General features: G+C 44.1%; 1 protein-coding gene and 1 pseudogene across 4 annotated transcripts in view; one reads left to right on the top strand and one right to left on the bottom strand.

Moving 5' to 3' along the window:
* Nucleotides 1–6,000, top strand: part of LOC102488701 (ankyrin repeat domain-containing protein 6) — an 80,232-nt gene that overhangs the window by 27,187 nt on the left and 47,045 nt on the right. The gene's annotated exons all lie outside the window — the stretch shown is intronic.
* Nucleotides 38–962, bottom strand: LOC102488283 (mediator of RNA polymerase II transcription subunit 20 pseudogene; annotated as a pseudogene).

Genomic DNA, 6,000 nt, shown 5'->3' with positions numbered 1-6,000 from the left:
AAAAAAAAAAAAAAAAAAAGAAGAAAGAACATGCTAAGGAGAGGTGTGTGGATGCATGATTTAGAGCCCCCCTTCCAAAAGTTGCTTGAGGTGTCTGGGGTCTGCTTCAGTCCCTCTTGGAATAATCAACTGTTCTCTACACATCAAACTCCCCACTTTTCTTTGACTATCCCTTCTCTTCTCCAGTAAGCCAGCCTTCCTAAACTTTCCACCACTGAGAACCCAGCTTTCCACTTTGCATCCTGGGCTAGACTCCCTCCACAGAGATGCCCCGGGCACTGGGCCCCATTGTGACGGTGCCCACCTTCACCAGGAAGTCACAGTACTGGTAACGGGTGCCCCGGGTCTCAATCTTGCTGGCTTTGGCACTCTGGAAGAAGCCCTTGAGCTTCACCATGAGGACATCGAAGTTGGTGTCAGCAATAAGGCAGGGGCCGCTCTCAAAGAGGGCGAAACAGCTCAGTGGGTATTCTGAGTTGTGCATCACATACATCAGCTTCCTGGCCTGACCTTGGCTACCAAGGGTAGAGGCAGCTGTGTGGTAAGTCTCGCAGTCCACACAAAATGTTCCTTCCTTCTCTGCCCCAAGTAGCTCCAACTTCCGGGTAAGGAGTTCCACAGTCTGCTGGACACTCTTGCCCTCAGCCATAGGCATCTGGGACACACAAGTCACTCCCATGACGTCGGGCCAGGAGGGTGCAGGAAGAGCCGAAAAGCCGAAAAGCCGAGCCCTCAGAGGGTTCGCGTTGGTGGAACCCCCAGGCAAGCTCCGCCCACAGCTGCGGTAGGGAACTACCTGTTTCCATTATTCTTAAGAACACATTTCAGTGGCTTTAAGTACATTCACTTGTTACGCAACATCACCACCATCATCTCTAGAATTTTCTTTATCTTCCCAAACTGAAATGGTACAGTTAAATGCTAACTCTCTTCCTCTTCACTCAGCCTTAGAAACTACCAGTTTCACTTTCTGTCCATGAATTTGCCACCCGTTTTAATGTCTTTCACATTCTTTCTTCCCAAGTGTAGAGGCAATGAATTATGTTTACTCTGTGGCTGGCCAAGTTCTTAGCTCACTTGAGCCTTCGTTTCCTGTCTGTGAAATCAGCATAACGGCACCTTCCTCCCTGGGGATTGGGTGTGAGGATTAAATGAGGCAATCCCGGAGGAGGGCTCAGTGCAGTGCAATTAAGCAGGCGAGGTAGTTGTTATTGTCACAGTGACTGCTTCCCTGCTGGAGGCTATCCATCCTCAGAGGCCCAGAAGTTCTGCTGGCTCTGTGGTTCTCATGTGAGCACCTGGGAAGGCTCATACATGTCTAGGGGCTTTGATTTAATTATTCAGAGTATGGCCTGGGCTTGGGAAGTGTGCAGAGCAGCCAGGTGGAGAAACGCTCAGTCCTGTGTTTCCCCCTGAGGTCTCAGAGCCCTGCATGTGGGGCAGGACAATACTGACATCTGAGCATGGGACCAAGCCAGTGGTTAGACACCTGGTAGTCATGGTGCTCTTCATAGAATACCATGAAACAGTGATATTCTAAGTGTCACAATTCAAACTAGAAACCAATTTTCCAGCAGAAAATGAATGTCTCCATTATGGGAGTGTAAATGTGTGTCGGGAATTGCTGCTTGGCTTTTCTGTGAGACAGTGCATGGGAAATTACTGGATCGACAGTGGGAAAGCCTTAGTAAGTGTTAACAAGATGAGGAGACCATAATTAGGCAGGCACCCCAGTGACTTGTGTTTTAGCAGAGGTAGGTAGGTGCCCCCAAGAGATGGTCTTTAGAGGAAGGAGAGGCAGCCCCTGATTGAGAGGGACCATGTAAGATTTAGTGTGGTTGATCAGACATGGGCCTCTGCCTGGGCCTATGGGGAGACACGCTGACGTCGAGAAGATCAAGCCTCTTTGCTTTTGAAATGACCCCTCAGTGGTGACTCATCCATTTTAGGAGGCTACTGTTAAAAAGGAAGTCCAGGGGCCAGCAGATGGTATAATGGCTATGTCTCTGGACTCCCATGTAGTTGACTGTGATCCCGGACCCAGTGGCTTAAACTCACGCTGGGCGCGTGTGCATGTGTGCCCAAGATTCCAAGAGAAGAACGGAGGAGAAGGGATTGTGGCATGGCTATCCCCCCTGGGGAGTGATTTCTCGCTTTGTGTCTCTCTGTCTCTCTCTGTCTTTCTGGTGAGTGCACACACCCTGTAACAAAAAAACTCTCCAAAAAAAAAAAAGAAAAAGAAAAAGAAAAGAGAGAGAGAGAGCGAGTCCAGGGGCACCAGACAGCTTTGCAAGGCTTACCACATGGGAAGGTTCCAGGTTTGCCTCCAGAGACCTCCCTGAACATGCTAGATGCACATGTGACCATAATCTAGAGTTGACTAGCTAGGGGAAGATTTTGGCATGGGGACCCTCATGCTGGGGATGCCTCCACTTGGTAGAAGTCTTAGTCCTTACTAGCAAGCCCTCTTCTCTCTGTACTTTGTAGAAAGCCCACCTGTTTGTGGTGGTGCTCAGTGGTGGAGAGGTGGACACAACCTCTTTACCCAGTTCTGGGCAGGCTGGGTGGGAGCATTGGCCCAGATACCCAGCAGCACCCGGGTGTTCAATCAGCAAGCAGCTGTCAACCCCCCTTTCCCATGATCTGCCCAAGCTGTTTTTATTTTGTTGCCTCAGCAGCCTGCACTTAAAGTTTCTAACTATATAGCTGCGTGTTTTATAATCCAGATTAATGTGCCCATAAAACTCCCTAAAATCATATATTTAGTAGATCTTAACCATTCCCAATGAGACAGTACAATATTGTGACACAATTGGGTATCAACACTTAAAAATCTTCCCTAAATACCAGTATCTTTCCTGATCCAAATGTGTGGGAGGTCCCTGATTTCCAGACCAATAATCGGCATGCTGTAAGATTTCCAAGGCACCGACCTCCTAATGCACATCCCGGGAGTGCTACAAAGTAAAGAAGCTAAAAGAAAAAGAGCTTTCAAAGTTGCTTAGCTGCCCGCTCAGGTGTCTGCTCAGATGCCAGTACAGGGTCTGTTGTGAATCTTGAGTCCCTCTTAGTAGTTTCCTTCTTTCTCTTAATCATGACTTAGGTTTCAAAGTAAATTAAGCCAGAAACTTGTTAGGAGACTGAAAATCCTTTCTCATCAGACCTGTCTGTTTCCAGTGAGAGCTGGCCGTTGTGTGTTTAAGTTGTTCTAAACCAATCATTTAGGGTGTGTGGGTACATAGGTGACAACTGTGCCTGGTCTTTTTTTATCCTGTGTTTCCACTGAATTGAGCAATATATTAAAAAATGACACACCATCATCCACTGAAACTTATTCCAAGTGTGCAAGGTTAGACCAGCATCAACCTGGGTAATCTACCATGTCAAGGGTCAGTTCAGGCTGCACTAACAAATGCCACACACTGGGTTCTGCAGGGTGGGAAGTTCAAGTTTAGGGTACCAGCAGATTTATTTCTTGGTAAGGACTTCTTATTTGTTGGGAAAGTCATGATGTATATTTCTAATTTTTATGCAAAAATGCATCATGACTTTCCCAACAACCCAATAGATGACTGCCTTGTCTTGGTGTCCTCACTTGGCAGAGAGACAGGGCTCTAATCTCTCTTCCTCTTCATCTTCATTTGCCATAGGGTACACGTACTCTTCAGAGACGGAGGGGGAGAGAAAGAGAGGGAAAGTTAGAAAGCACTCCTTATGAGGCATGGTCATACCACAATCCTTTTTCCTCCATTACTCTCCCTTTTCAGGACCATGGGCATGTACCTAACATGTTTTTCAAGTCTCTAGGTTCAGGACTCAAACTGCACAATCAGCCCTGAGGAACCCAGATGCTTTAACCACAAGGCCACAGCTGGCCTCCTCTTTTTCTTCTTATAAAGACCCTAATCCCATCATGGAGGCCCCACCCTCATGATCTCATCTAAACCTGATTACCTCCCAGAGGGCCCCAACTCTAAAACCATCACATTAGAGATTATTAGAGCTTCGACATAAAAATTTGGGGCAGATGCATTTAGTCCATAACAGCAGGCCAAAGAAGAATTATGTGATTACATTAATGGGTGCAAAAAAAACAAGAAAAAAAAAATTTGACAATATCCAACACCCTTTTGTAATAGGAACCTTCAGTCAACCAGAAATTGAAGAGAACTCTCTTAACATCATACAAAGCATCTACAAATACCTACAGCTAGTATTCCACTTAATAGTGAAAGATTGATAAGATATAAAATAAGATTAAAAAAATAAAAAAGAAAAAACAAGACAGGGATATCTGCTCTTTTTATACTCAGTATAGTGCTGAAAATTCTAACCACTGTAATAAAAGAAGAGAAGAATGAAAAAGATGTTACCGTAGCCTGTTTTTTCTTAAACCTCACACACACACACACAAAAAGTGACTGAGAAAGAAGCAGAAGTCTTACATGGTATAATTGCCATAGAAGAGACCAGAAAATTATTAAATAACCTTTAAAAAAGCACTAAGGCCAGATGATTTCATAGCCCTGTTTTATATTTAAGCAAAATAATTCCAATATTATTTAAACTATTGTAAAGCATAGAACAGAATAGAATGCTAGATTTGTTTTATGAAGCCAGCACATTCATTCATTCATTCATTCACTCATTTATTTATTTTTTTGAGAGATTTTTGCTATAGGGTGCATGTGCTTGCCAAATAGACAGAAAGCAAGAAATCACCTCTGAGGGATATGGCCATGCAACAAGCCCTTCTCCAGTCTCCTCTTGGGATTTGGGGTATGCATAGACACATGCCCAGCGTGAGTTTCAAGCCACCAGGTCTGGGACTCCAACCACAGTCGACTACATGGAGTCTTGCAACGTAACCATTACGCCATCTGCTGGTCCCAAGCCAGCACAATCTTAATACCAAGTAAATATAAATAAGAGAAAAACAGTAACTAAAGACCAATCTCAATTATGAATATAGATGTAAACATTCTTAATAACAATACCTGATAGCACTTATCAGAAGGAAAAAAAAAAACCCACAGTATGACCAAGTGGATTTGTTCCAGGAATGTAAGGATAGTTTCATGACTTATTATACCAAAAAATGGAAGGGCAAAAAACACATGATTATAATATCAGTAGCTGAAAAGACAGTGATTCTTCTCTTTTGGTTTCCATGGTGACTAAGAAAGGACAGTGCTCTCCCAGTCATAGTTCATCATGCACTGGACCACCATACTTTGTCAGGATGCCAACCCATCAAAAATGTAGTCTTGGCTGGCTTATGGCTGGTTGTTAAAAGAGGCACATGGCAGATGGTGCAGTTTGAATCCCAGCCCCTGTTGTTTGAAAAACACGTTGGGTGCCTGTGCGTGTGTGCCTCAAATCCCAACAGGGTGGAGAAATGGAGGCAAAGGAATCATGGCCCAGCTGAGGAGGGGGTGCTTTCATCGTCTTCGTCTGTTTCTCTCCGCAAGTGCATATGCCTTCTGGCAACATTTTTTAAAATAAAGGAGAAAATGTAGTCTAAGCAACTACCTATGAGGAGTGTGGGGTCCATTGACTAATGTATTATCACTTAGGGGTAAGTGATAATATAGGTGCCGACTAAATCCTTAACAGTTAATAAAGTTGGCTGAAATATGTTGGCCCTTCCTACCCACGGGACTTTCTAAAAACAAACTTTTAATAATTAAACCTAATTGTTAGAAATAATTGGTTATTAGCAATACAAATTTCAAATCACCTCTCTGTGTTATTTTTCTTTATTATTATTATTTTTTTTTAGACTTTTGCCATAGGGTGTGTGTGCTCTCTGAGAGAGACAGAGTCAAAGAAAGAAAGTGAGAAATCACTCCTCTAGGAGAATGGCCATGCCACAATTCATTCTCCTCTCAGCATTTTGGGAACCCACATACACACCTGGCATGTTTTTCAAGCCACTGGGTCTGGGACTGTAACTGTGGAGTCAGCCATGTAGGATCCAGTGCCTTAACCACCATGCCA

This window comes from Tupaia chinensis, unplaced genomic scaffold (genome assembly GCF_000334495.1).
Source record: "Tupaia chinensis unplaced genomic scaffold, TupChi_1.0 Scaffold000444_1, whole genome shotgun sequence".
Taxonomy (NCBI): domain Eukaryota; kingdom Metazoa; phylum Chordata; class Mammalia; order Scandentia; family Tupaiidae; genus Tupaia; species Tupaia belangeri.
The sequence above is the reverse complement of the archived record's forward strand: the minus strand, read 5'-3'. Positions and strand labels throughout refer to the sequence as shown.